This window comes from Ailuropoda melanoleuca, chromosome 4 (assembly GCF_002007445.2).
Source record: "Ailuropoda melanoleuca isolate Jingjing chromosome 4, ASM200744v2, whole genome shotgun sequence".
In the NCBI taxonomy this organism is placed as follows: domain Eukaryota; kingdom Metazoa; phylum Chordata; class Mammalia; order Carnivora; family Ursidae; genus Ailuropoda; species Ailuropoda melanoleuca.
Window position 1 is genome coordinate 89,456,376 of NC_048221.1, and position 13,988 is coordinate 89,470,363.

Genomic DNA, 13,988 nt, shown 5'->3' on the forward strand with positions numbered 1-13,988 from the left:
TTTGCTTTTTTTTTTAAGATTTTATTTATTTTTGAGAGAGAGAGAGCACGAGCGGGCAGGCGGGGAGGGGGGCAGAGGGAGAAGCAGACTCCCTGCTGAGCAGGGAGCCCATTTCCAGGCTCGATCCCAGGACTCTGGGATCATGAGCCGAGCCTAAGGCAGATGCTTAACCCGATACCCTGTTTGCTTTTTATTTAGAAGTCTCATCCTCCTCTTTTCTAGGTCCCTAAAACCAAAGAAAATGGAACAATATCAAGCTATAAGATATGGATACCATGATAAAAATCTAAATGATTGGCTCCTTTATGACATAGGGATTAATGCATAATAACTTGGCAAAGTATAGAGAAAAGAGAGCCAAAGATGCTTTTGGCCTAGAACTTCGCCTGCTACTAGATTCAGTGGGTGGATGCTCCAGGAGGTTATAAGAGTAACTTTAAAATTACAGTTACGCTGCAACTTGGTATAAGGAAGAAGCTCAACAGTGGAACCCATTTAAGAGGGAGTTGGTTGTGGGCACCTGGGAGGCTTAGTCGTTAAATGTCTGGTGTTCTGGGATCGAGCCCCGCATCAGGCTCTTCTTCTGGGGGCCTGCTTCTTCCTCTCCCACTCCCCCTGCTTGTGTTCCCTCCCTCGCTGGCTGTCTGTCTCTCTGTCAAATAAGTAAATAAAATCTTTTTTTTTTTTTTTAAAGAGGGAGTTGGTTGTTCTGAAAAGTAGTGAGTTTTTTTTATCCCTGGAGGAGTTCAATCCAAGGCTGGATAATCATTATAAATGAATACTTTGTGGAAGGGATATAAACACAAGATTGGTGGTTAGTGTAGATGACTTTTACATTTGAGATTATTTGATTCAATACTCATTGCAGCCTTATGTTCTAATTTGAAAATACACACACACATATTTGCCAATATGTTGTATTAATAACTAAAGAGTATTTATGTTTAAATTTCTCTAAGATTGTTCATACTAAGAAATTCATCAGTCAAGATATCATTCTTTTGCCAGACCAAGAGTTTGAGAACAAGATATTGTCTTCGTATATCTCGTGGACAAAAAAAATATCTAAGCCATTTTTAGATGGCATTGTTTCAGGTGCCTCCCCAGTCCATTTATTCATTCATGAAAAAATTATTTGTTGACCCCCTGTGAGGTGCTCTAGCAGTAGAGAGAACAGAGCCAAAATGTGGAGTTTGTCTGCCAGCAGTCCTGACACCCAGAAGTTGCGTGGCCCTGTTACTTAGTTTTAAAGAGCTTTTTAGCCATTCTAGGTCTCGGTTTTATCATTTGTAAAATGAATAGAATAATAGAAGCTGCCTCACAGGATTGTTGGGAAGACTAAGGAGTAAGAATATGTGAATCACTCAGAACAAAGGCTGGCACATAGAAAATGCTGTTTAAATGTTAGCTTTCACGGTCATCATCGTTGTCATCTTCATCAATACTATTGTTATTCCAGGTTGAGGGAACGTAACAACAAATAGGGCAGGACTTCTATCCTGTAAAAGTACGCAGTGTGGGTAGAGAAAGCATGCAGATAAAGAGGAGAAGAGGACAGGAGACAGCTGCTGTGATGGGGAATGGTCCCACCAGCTCTGACTGGAAATGTCAACAGAGGGCTCCTAGGGGAGGAGGAAGGTTTTTGAGCTGGGTTTTGGCAACTGACAGGGCATCTTCCAGGTGGAGAAGGGAGAAAGTGGTTTCAAGCTGAAGGAAGAGCCCTCTCTAGTTAGTAGTCCTGATGCTGCCTTCCTTAAATTGGCCTTATTCCCTTCTGTTTAGGTGAAACCTATTCTTTCTGCTCTGCCCTAGCTCTTGGCTGCATGCTATGGACTCCTGTAGCCAACTCAACAGCCCTTGAGAGCTCACCTGGGGGCATCCTGGCATTTCAGAGCTCAAAGAGCAGAACGGCATTCCCAGGGAGGGTGGTGTGACCAAGGCAGTAGGAGAGGCAGCAGTATTTTTCCAAGAAAGTAGTGAGGACAATTCATTAGAAGGTAGGTAAGCTTCCTTCAAGAAAGCAAGTGGAAAAAAAACCAAACAAAACATTTTTCTTTCTCTGATGTCTGCATACCCAACTCCACCTCTAAGCAGAGTGGCTTATCCTGGTCCTGCTGCCAGTCTTCCTACCAAATATTCAGATCTCTCTGAAAATGATGCCAAATGATAACTTTTCCTTGTCACCTGTAGCTCATACCATTTTAGTACGATAATACTATTAATAATAATAAAAAGTTCACACTATTTAGTATAGTATATTGCCTAGTCATCTCTGTTTCAACTACTGCTTTTATCATGCCTTCCTTTGGAAAGCAAAAGCAAAGACCTTTCACTGGTTTTAGTTATCTGAGGAGGCTTTATTTATTTTTTTTTTTTTTTAGAAATTTCTGCTTTTTATATCCCAGATTTTGCTCCTAGCCTGACTCATCTAGGTATCTAGGTGAGTGTGGATAGTGAGATCTTTGGACCCAAGAAGTAGAGGCAAGGGGATGGGCGAGGGCAACAAGAACATCCTTAGCTATCAGAGTGATACCACCAAAACCCACACCAGAGCCGGGAGGCCCCATGTTCCCCGGACCTCCCTACCTACACTCTCTGTGTATCTCCGGTGTCCTAAGTAAAAAGGAACAGGAGTGTTGGGAAGTGTCAGGGTATTTCTATCTCAGGTCATGTCCACAAGAGATTTCCTTCCCCGGCTTCTTGCTGACAGGACCTTTCTATATATTTTGGATTCAGTTTAGCCCAGACTGAGCAAGTTCTGAGCTGGGAGGTAGGAAGTGGCTGACTGAATGGGGGTCAGGAAGAGGAACACACATGCAGAGGGATGTTGTCTCTAATGAAAATGGACAACGCTGCAGATGCCATCTAGTCCCTCATGCAACGTGAAACAGCAGTCAGAGGCTCGAACACATTGCGTGCATAGGCTGTTGGGGTCCAGGATATTGAATCACTTTGAAAACAGCCTCAAATTCAAATCAGTCCAGAGCAGAATTCCCTTTGGCATGTTTTCCTGGCAAAACTATTGAGTAAAGATCTAAAATATCTAGAGACTAGAAACATCATTGGAGCCACCTTTACAACAAACATTTTACTTCCTATCATTTACAATCACTGTCACAAATTATTCTTGTTTGTTAAATATTTGTTGGATCCACTCCTGAATTCTCCCCTGGGAGTTAGTTTGGGTTTAGTCATGGATCTCTCCACTCTCTTTGTGATGGAGAGAAGTGAGCACTCATTTTATCCAAGACTTTATATAGATAAGAAACTCACCACTAAACTTGCTCTCAAAGAAGTTCCAAACTAAAGCATAAAAAACATGATGAGTTTGGGCAAAAAACCCCATCCACAGTTATCTAATACCACATATGGGTTATCTGGGTATATGAGATACCTGATTTTCAGCCCAAGGAAACACCATCTGAGAAACATACATTATCACAATCTGGCTATATTTTATGTTCCCTTTCCATCGTCTGGGATAAATTGTGTGCGTCAAGTTTGGCAAGCGTGGGTGAGCTAAATGGAGCTGTTAGCTGTCTTTTCAACATATTTATCTGTTTCATTGCCTGCTCTAGGATGTCTTTGTGATCATTATATAGGGATCACAGATAATAGACCATTTGAAATCTTACTTCAATTAAAACTTAATCCTCAGATGTCAATAATAGTGTTTTATACGGAAGGTTACAATGAAAGTGGTGTCTTTTGTGCATATCATTATAAAAAAAAAGCAAGAATAAGAAATGGCCTGAACATTTTCCAAAACAAGATACTTGACATTGTCTCATGAACCTTAGTCACTATAATAAAATTATGGTTATGTTTCAGTATCTTATGAAAATTGACAGTCACATACGATTTATAAGGAAAAAAAATCACATAAAATTCACCACCTTCAAGCTTTAAATTCACTCACTACTATTGGCTCTTATTTTATATGAGAGAATTGACTGCAAGAGACAGTTTTATTTTATAAAATTAAAAATATAATCCAAGATTATAAGGGATTAAATCTTCTAATTTATTTGTACACAGGAAATCAAAAAGATTCCAGGAAATATAAAATAACAGAATGTATTTGTTGATGGAAGGACTGTTGAAGAGGGAGAGATTGGAGGGAAAAAAGTTTTTTAGCAATGCATGAACTTGGAGGGATACTCTGTCCATTAGAGTGCATCAGGTAAACCATTTCACCAAAATAAATGTTTTGTGAAGATGATGGCGATGGTGAAATTTCCTCTCCTCCTGCTTGTTTTACAGCATTGGTGGAGTTAAGGAAGTTCTTTATAGTTTACTCATCAGTAGAATAATTTTGCTATTTTTGGCATTGATTTTCCCTTCCTCTTGTTAATAGTGCCCTGATTTTGGTCTGTTTCTGCTCCTACACCATGAAGTCCATGTGCTTCTATGCACATTTATCCCATCTCTAGTCCAAGAAATTATATATGATTAGCTTAAGCCAATCAATATATCCAATCCCAGAGGCCACAGTGATTGGGTCAAGCTGAGCGTGTGATGCAATTTTCCCAGGACGATGTCAGGAGACTGTCAAAGGTGTTGCTTCTAGGCAAGAAGTTCCCCAGCCTTCCATAGGAGCTATCTAGAGAATTTCTTCCTTTTTAGTGTACAATGTGTCTGTAAGGTCAACAATTACTGAAACACCCTATTGCCAGGAATTGTGACATCTCCAAAGGGAGGAGGATAGAATGGAGTGGATTGCAGAAAAACAGACTCCGTATCAATACATGTTTGAATCACATCTTGCCTCTGAACTTTTCAGTTACATGAACAAATAAATCCTCTTTAAGTCAACTAAGTCAACTTGAGTTTTCTGTTATTTGCAAACACATCCTAACTAGTGATACACAACACTTATTGTGTGCTTACCATGAGCAAATCAGTATTGCAAAGCTTTAGGTATATTATTTTATTTCATCTTCACAACAACCCTTTGAGTACCCTTAACAGGCACTGTTATCATCCCCATTCTAAAGAAACAACATTGAGTCACAAATAAATTAAGTAACTTGCAAGAAATTTTGAACAGATGGTAAAAGTTAAAACCAGATTCAAACCTAGGTGGTCTGAACCCAGAACCCATGCCCTTAACCACTATGCCACAATACATCATCTGCCTCCCAGTATCAGGCAAGACGGTAGCAAAACATCCTGGAGATCTTAGTTCTGAAGATTACCATAGAGGGAATATTGTACTGATAATCAGCAATATCCTCTCCTAGATTATTGCAAGCCCTCTTTGACCTATGGCTGATTCATCCACTCAACATTTATTCGACAAAGATATGTTGACTGCTAACTATGTGTCAGGCACTGTTCTAAGTACCAAAGACATAATGCCAACTCTCACGGAATTTACATCCAATGGTAGAAACTGACAATAAATAAATAAAAAATTTAGCATCCAATAGTTGTAAATGTTATCAAAAAATTAAAGCAGGGTGAAGAAGCTTTCCAAGGAAGACTGTAAAAATGATGATTACTTCAGGAACATTTAGTGTGAATTCATCAGCATAATTATATTAAATTTTTCAAGCAAAGAACTAATGTTAAGAGGTGGGCAGGTGGAGAATTACCCCATTCTAATCTACAAACAGACATCACAAGTTCAAGCAGATCAGTGACACCACAATACTTGATATATTTCCTATCCCTGTCACACCCAAGTGTGGATATCAGAAAAACTGGAATGCCTAGAATGCCATAGAGAAATTGTAAAAATGTATAATCAGTCAAGGATGTAAGTATCCAGATGATCATGGCAAGAGACCCTCAGATAATCAGTTGCCCTTTTGGCAGGATAGGTTAGAAGGCCAGACACCAGATAAACAACTAGAGCCAAAGGTCAGCAGATGACCCAGGTCAGGAACTGTCAGAGAAACAAGAGATACCTAGGGACTGGGGTGAGGGGTGGGTAGCTATATATGTATTGTCCAAGAAAAGTAAAAGAAGCAAGGCAACAGCCAACACTAGACCCAGTATGATTTTAAGCAAGATTGTACATGTACTTTGGATTCCTTTCACATTGCCGGGATCAGGAACTAGTATCTGAACCTATAAGAAGTTATAGGAGTTTAAAAGAAGTATCTCTGGAAAAGCTTTTGCTTCTGTTTAGATATGAATGATGGGTTGAAAGAAATTTTCTAGACTGGTTAAAACCATTTGTATTGGGCAACAATTAATAAGTACAAATGAACAATTCGCAAACAGCTTACTAATCAGTTGCACGTATTCTATCTTTGAATTGTGTTTTAATTGCATATACTTGAAAAGAGATTAGTAATAGTAGTTACTAATAGATTAGTAAGGCTATTAAACTATCAAAAATGAAGCATGATCAGTTCTCTTCCACTTAACCCTGTATTTGCCGTACTTGACTATTCAGACCATAGATCCATAAGCAAGGCACCAAAGCTGCTTCTAGTTGCTGAGATGTTGAAATTCTGTTGAAACTGGTAAAATTGACACTCCTAGGAAGTCTGAGTGCTCCCACTGACTTTCTTTACATGAAGGAGGAATGAGGTACAGTTGCTACCAGAATCTTTTTGCCTTGTTCTCAATAAAACATTGGCTCTAACCACAACAAAGCATGTTGAACCATCCACTTAAATTGGATGCCTCACCCATCATAAAAGTTAACTATTTTATGCCCCGGGGTTATTTACACTGACCTATATACGTCATGGACCTGAATAATATCCACGGCTCTCACCCCCGCTCTAATCTTCCACTGTATATTAGGAATGGCCTTGATTATGAAGTACGTTTGTGGTTTCCTTTTTTTTTTTTTTCCTTTTCATTACCCACATGGCCTGAAAGATCAGGCCATGGATCAGCATTGGGCCACCAAGTTTGAAGCAACCAGGCAATTAGGCAGCAGAGAGAAGGAAATAAAAGTCTCTGGGGGAATTCACAGTTTAATCATGAGAAGTCAGGGAAGGGTGCTCTTTAGCAGGAGAGCTGGAGGACCATAGAACGTCTGGCTCACCTAACCCAGCAGGCTGAACAGGGAGGGAAAGGTAGCCAGCAGCATAATTGGTTCTGCATGTGTGTGCGTGCACGCACACACATACACACACACACACACACACCTGCTGCCTAAGCTGTCAAAAACCACCTTTGTTCATGGTGACAGAAGAAGAGATGGGAGAATAGACTTAATGTACATACCGGTGGGTCCCCCAGAGTCACTTCTTCCCCTCTAACAGCTGCAGCAACAGTGAGCTCAGGAACCTCAGCTGACCCAACTGCATAGTGCAGAAGGGGTGGTCACTGTCTAGGACCTCACCGCTGAGCCACTGAGCCTGGTGCCACATCACTGCTTCAGAGAATAGCAGAAAAGCCAGCAGGGGTGTGGCCTAAGTCATCAGAGGGGGCAGAATGGCCTCAAGGAATGGGCCTCATAGATTCTAGTGTGTGTCTGCCTGTGTTCTCATCCAGGCTCCATCACTTCCAGCTCTAAGAAAAATCAGCAAACTTCACCTAGGCCTTTCCTAAAATGGGTGTAATCTTTGTACTTATCTCAGGCTACTTACTATTATAAGGATTAAATCAGATAATTTTAAATGCTAGGCCAGTAACAACTCAATTCATTTTAACTGTTATTATTATGAAGGAAAAGTACAGGGCTCTCTGCTGAGAGAGTAGCGGTGGTTCCTAACTGTGTTAGCCCTCCCGGCACATCCCCTAACATGCCCCTTGAATTGCACAAAGCCTGCTCCTCTGATTGCCTGAACCGTTACAATTACACTTTCACTTTATGAGCATAGGACATACTTATCTAATGCTGCTTTTCTCATCAATTCATTAGGTCCTTCCACCACTAGGATTGCAAGGTCTTTTTAGACAAATAAAGGTCATGAGTTTTGCCTCTGCAGGACCACTCCCTCCCTGTATAGCTCTGCCCCATTCTCATAGCCCTTCCCCCCCTGCCCTGCACGTAACTCCATAGGACACTTTCCACACCATACTGTAATTTAGGTCTATTGTCGTGTTTGTTTCCCCACTGTATTGTCATCTCTTTAAAGACTATGTCTTATGGATGAGTTTATGATGGGCCTAGCATGATGCCTGTAGCATTGTAGATGGTAAATAAATATTTGTCGAGTGAAAATGTAAATAATGGAAAAGTGAGTGCTATTATTGCATAAGATATATTTCTTAGGATAACCTTCCAGGTGACTCATGTGCATACTGGTGCCTTTGTCAGAAGTAGTCTGAGAATCCCCAGGAAAGTCAACCAGAAAGTACTGTAGTTATAACCTGTGTGTATCTGTGTGTGTGTGTGTGTCTTTCCACATTTCTCCAAATTCTTTCTCTTCCTTTGTATAGTGTGTGTGTGTGTGTGTGTGTGTGTGTGTGTGTGTGTGTAGCCACTTTTCCAGAAATTGAGAAGTTTCTGTATAAGGTACAGATGACTTGGTGGAAGATACAGGTGGCTGGACGTGGTACCACATTTATTTCACCTTAACTATCACATATGCCTAAGGTTTCTTTGTTACACACTGTCTAACTGGAGTGAGGTCACCAGTCTGTGGAATTTAGCCAGGCTGGAGAATAAGGGGTATCACTATCTAAGGCTATTTTCAAATCACAGGATATATTCTCAGCAATGCAAGCTGGAAGAACCCACTAATCCTTGGGGATAGAGTAACTTTTTGTAATTATATAAAAGGACTTCATTTCTTGGTGGCCTTGGTGGCCAACCTAATAACCTGACATGCATTGATTTCCTTTCCAAAGCGAAGGGAACTTATTTTTTTTCTTATTATTTTATTTCTATAAAATATGTGCCCAATCCCACATCTCAAATACCAATCAGGTCTTTCTGCAAAATGGTGCCATTCTTATTTTCTCTGAAGTTGTCTTCAGCTTTCATAAGGTTGGTCAAAGGAGATATTACAAATGAATGCACTATACAAGTTACAGTTACATTTACCCACTGTCAGAGAGATCAGTGGAAGTAACACATAAATCAGAGTAAGCAAATAAAGCCATATCTTCTTCATGCCTACCATTGGCTGGCAGAACTCAAGTTATGCAAGGAATGTTTACAATAGGTTACCCTGGGTTTATACATGCTTGGAGCACCTTTGCTCATTTAACCCTTCTGTTCCCTCTCCCTAGCACCAGTGGGGCCTCCTCTTTACCTGGTAACATTTTTGGGTCTTCTTTGCTTACTACAGCCACACCTTTTGAACCAAATCCTTGGGAATTCCTCCCTTTCTTCCCTGATCATTTCAACAATTAACACATTTTAAGGTGCATGTACTTGACCTATGTTTACAAATCTGTCTAGTAGGGAGACCAAGGATCCAGTCCTCATATATATTCACTTGAGACATCAAAATTTTACTTTTGATATTATCTTCAAATGACCATATACTGATATTTATCCATTTAGTGTCACAGAGATACATATGATTGAAAAAATTGTACAGACTGAAACTAGATTCCTATTACTGGACCACACTGCCTTTAGGGCACAATGTATTAATACATATCTTGTTAATAAACCTATAATTATCTTCTGAATAACACAATTATATTGCATTTTTTGTAAAAGTGTTAACTTGTTAATGCAAACTTTTAAAAACCTGCTACAATTCTTTGTAACCCTGTTTTCTCGTATCTTCATTATAAATGAGACCTCAAAGGAATAAGATACAGGAAAAGATGTGGCCCCGTCTTCTCTCACTCTGACAGGCCCCCATGTAGTTAAGACTCCAGGCCCCTTAGGCTGTGGCTGGGACTTTTGAGGGGTCCTGCACTTCATTTGTGAAAGAGACAGCATGCCACTTTAGTCACAAAAGTCCCCTTGTGGTAAATAAGAAGTCCCCTGGGAGTTGTGAGACATGGTCCTGATTTTCTTTTCCATTTTGTCCCATTTTTGTGCCTCCTGTCTGGACTCATGGAAAGCAGATAGCTAAACATTTTAAATAAGAAACTTGAATTATGTGATGTCGGGCCATCCTGCTTAGAAAAAAAAAAAAAGATAATTCTGTGGATTCTAAAAGCAAATGGTGGACTATAACATAGGGAATTAGGCACTAAATTTCTATTAATTCATAAAAACTAAAATAGAATCCATTAAGAGTGGTGGGGTATTGGTGAGAAAGGAGATGTAAATTATCCACGATCATGCTTGAAATGCAAAACCTGATCATGTTTGGCATCAGGCCAGCTACCATTAAAGTAATTATTTTTAATCATCAGCACTTGGTGACATGAATACTCATATTTGTTGATTTACTGAGAAAAGCACTTTATATTGTAAATAAAAAGGATGGAAAAATATACATTTCAATTTTAGAACAAATAATAATGATTATTCTTGCTTTTCTGAGGGTCTTTCCTTTTACAAAGCCATTAAGAAAAAAAAAAAAGCCTGTTTCTATGTGGCTGAGATGTAACCCTAGTGTAAATGTCAATGGGGGCAGGTGTGAGCTTATTTTTATGTCCTGTTTTTTAATGGTATCACTGGTTCTCTTCCTAAATAAGGGTTGGGGAACAGAGGATTTCTGGTGATTTCTTCAATGGCAACCAAAGACACATAGAAAATGGCTATTGAAATGCAGCCTAAGAATTGCCAGGAGCACCCTCAGAAGTCTTGGCACAAATAATTACTTTTCTTCTGCTTCAGTTCGCCCAGGCTCTGCTGGGATTTGAAAGGTTAATCAGGTTCCCCAGGGAGGTGGGGGCCAGAGGGGCATTCCGGGCAGGGCAGAGATGCATGCAAGGGAATCTAGGAAACAACACCCTGCAGGTGGAAGAGTGAGAAGTGCGGGAGAGGAGGGGAATGAGGCTTGAGTGTGCATGGACAGGCGGAGGGAGTGTGGAAAACCTCGCACCACGTACAAGGGAGTAGACATCATCTCTTAAATGCGTGCTTTTCAAAACATAAGTTACTTAAAAGTCACCCCAACTTGCTTAAAAATGCAAACTTCTAGGTCTTACTAACTCCCCTTCCATTAAAGATTCAGATTCCATTGTCCCAGGGCAAGGCCCAGGAATCTGCAGTTTGAACCTGCACGCTCTTGCACGACCTCCACTCACCCCTGCCCTGACTCTGAGGCAAGCAGTTTCCCCTTGTGCAACCCTATCATACGTGATGGAGAGGCCCTGAAGGATTTTGAACCGAGCAGTGATCACTTCGTTGGCCATCTAGAAAATGGACTGCAAGGGGCAAGACTGCAGGCAGGCAGATCAGTTATTGCAATAACTGAGTTATTGCCATAGGGCTGGGGATGGGACTGATGGAACGGAGTTGGGAGATGCTGGATGGGGAATTTGAGAGGATGTGAGTGCTGATTATATATGAGATCCAGGGAGAAAAGTCCTTGTGACCCTAGTACTTTGGCCCAGGTGACTGGGGTGAGGAGGATTGCTATCAATTAAGATGGGAAGAAGAGAAAGGCTTTTTTTCCTCTTGTCTTCTGGGGGTAGGGGGATGGGAAGGGGACACCTGGAGGAGTGAGTGTACTTGCTGGGCAAATGCCACTTGATTCATCTGTGGGACAGACAGCTCAGTGGTTGTATGAGGTAGCTCTGAAGTTCAGAAGTTCAGAAAGATGGTGTGAGCATGAGGAACAAATTTAAAATCATCAGTTTATAATCAGTAAGTAAATCCACAGGTGAGAAAGAGGCCACCTGGGAAAATGTGTAGATAGGCTGGGAAGGGACTTTGTTTTCATGTAACGAGAAAAGATTGCAAGAAATCTGCTACCTTCTCTGGCCTCAGGAGAACCACCGCTCTTCACAGTTTTTCTCTTCCTGTCCACCTCCCCATTGGCAGACCATCAGGTGAAGTCTGATATTAACAGTCTGCAGCACCAACAAAAAGGAAGTCTGTTCATTTTGATAGGAGTACAATTTAGGGGTGCCTGGGTGGCTCAGTCATTAAGCGTCTGCCTTTGGCTCAGGGCGTGATCCCAGGGTTCTGAGATCGAGCCCTGCATCAGGCTCCTCCACTGGGAGCCTGCTTCTTCCTCTCCCACTCCCCCTGCTTGTGTTCCCTCTCTCACTGGCTGTCTCTCTCTCTCTGTCAAATAAATAAATAAAATCTAAAAAAAAAAGTACAATTTAATAAAGAACAATGCCATTAACTTTTCAACCCCTTAAAGTACCTGGACCAGCTTCTCTCCCCAAATCTCCACATAAGTCTATCTAAAACCTTTTTCTCCAATTTAGTCACTTTTTTTTAACGATTTAAGATTTAAAAATTCTTTAGATTTTTGTTTTGATGCGTTTAATTTCTGATTTTTTTTTCTGTAATCTTTCTGGGCTTTGTCCTCTTGCATATCATTTTATCTCAATAATTTCAAAGCTTTCAGTTTCGTTTTTCTTTGACCATTACAGTAGTATTATTATAGACCCCCCCCGATTTAATTAGATACAATTATATGGGCTAGCCTGGAAACATATCCCCTATTATAAATTCCGTGGGGAACCGTGTTCCAAAAATGTGTTTCTGAAACAAGTAAATTAAAATTGGTGGCTGCCAGCATTTGGGAGTGTCATCAAATACTGGTTTTAAAATAACAATGTTATTGTCCACAAACTAATAGTGTTTGTGTTTTTTTTTAAAAAAAACAAAACACACTTTTTGAGGAAAAACTGCTTGATTTCATAGGACTATAATCCCTCATTAGGAAAACATATTTGGACAGAAGTGGCTGAGAAAGGCAAGCATATGATTTAACCAGAGGATGTTAAGATTGGAAAGAAAATTCTACCTGCATTTTCCCATATGTGAAAACAGCATGGCCAAAGTCTGGGGAGCAAACCCCAGAGACCAAAAGGGGCCCCTATTCTTATGGCTCCCACTAAATCCTTATGATGCTGCCCTCAAATCATTCTATTAAAAATACTGGATTCTTACTCTTTAATCCTCAGTGGATCTTCTGGGCTTGTGTTGAAGAAGAAAGGGGACTTATGCCTAGGAAAGAACATTAAGCTCACTTTTTATCCCTTCATTTTCAAGTTCTCAGGCAAGAAGCCAGAACACTAATGTCAGTGTTCAAAAGAGAGGTTGGGGGTGGAGGTGGGAGATGGGACTGAGCAGGGATGGATTTTACACAGTCAAGTCTTGGCCTTCCAGAAGCCAAATCATCTCTCAAGTTAGACAGCCTCCTTCTGTGAGCTAAATTGCCATTATTTACCTCAATACCAGTATTTTCTATGCTGTCTTTGGACTCATGCATACCAACAGGCCCAAGTGTTTCCAAGTGTGGCTCCACTTTCTGACTGAAAAATGAATCTAATGCCATATGTGGATTTCACATATAATCCTGTATATTAATTTTACTTACACCCTCTAAATGGCAAAAACACAAATCACCCCTCTTTTTTGCTGTCCATGCCCTGAACTGGATAATGCCTTTGCATGGCTGTGTCTGTAAAGAGGATGGTGCTGGGAACAGAGTTAGCCACTACTGTGTCCTTGGCTTTTAGGTTATCATATGTGTAGCAGTGGTGCAGAGGGTTGGCCTGGACATGTCTGTTTTATTCTAAGACTGCTGTGCACATAAGCACAAGTCTTCTGGCCTGGAGGGAGTTTGTAATAGAGCTGGGTCATAAGTGAAGAGAGGCGTCGACTTTTTTGTTTTATTCTATAGTGATATAACTTTTATTTTAAGAACATTTTATTTGTTCCTATTTGGGGGACCTTCTCAAATTTTATGGTAGATCTTTTATTCCTCTAATATGTCCTCGACATGTAGTTGGCAATTTTAGGCACTTAATTACCATACTTCTGTTATAGTCAACTAGTAATAACATTGCTTTACAAAGAATGTTAACAAAAATCTCACTCCCTTTTCCATCATATTAGTCTCTTTCTTCCATTCTTTTGTTTCTTCTTTTCTCTTGTTTGCTGTGAGTGTTTGTGCACTCAAAAAGACAAAAACTAATCTGTCAGAAGTTTTCAGCTGTCAGGTTTATTAAGGTATAATTTACATACAATAAAA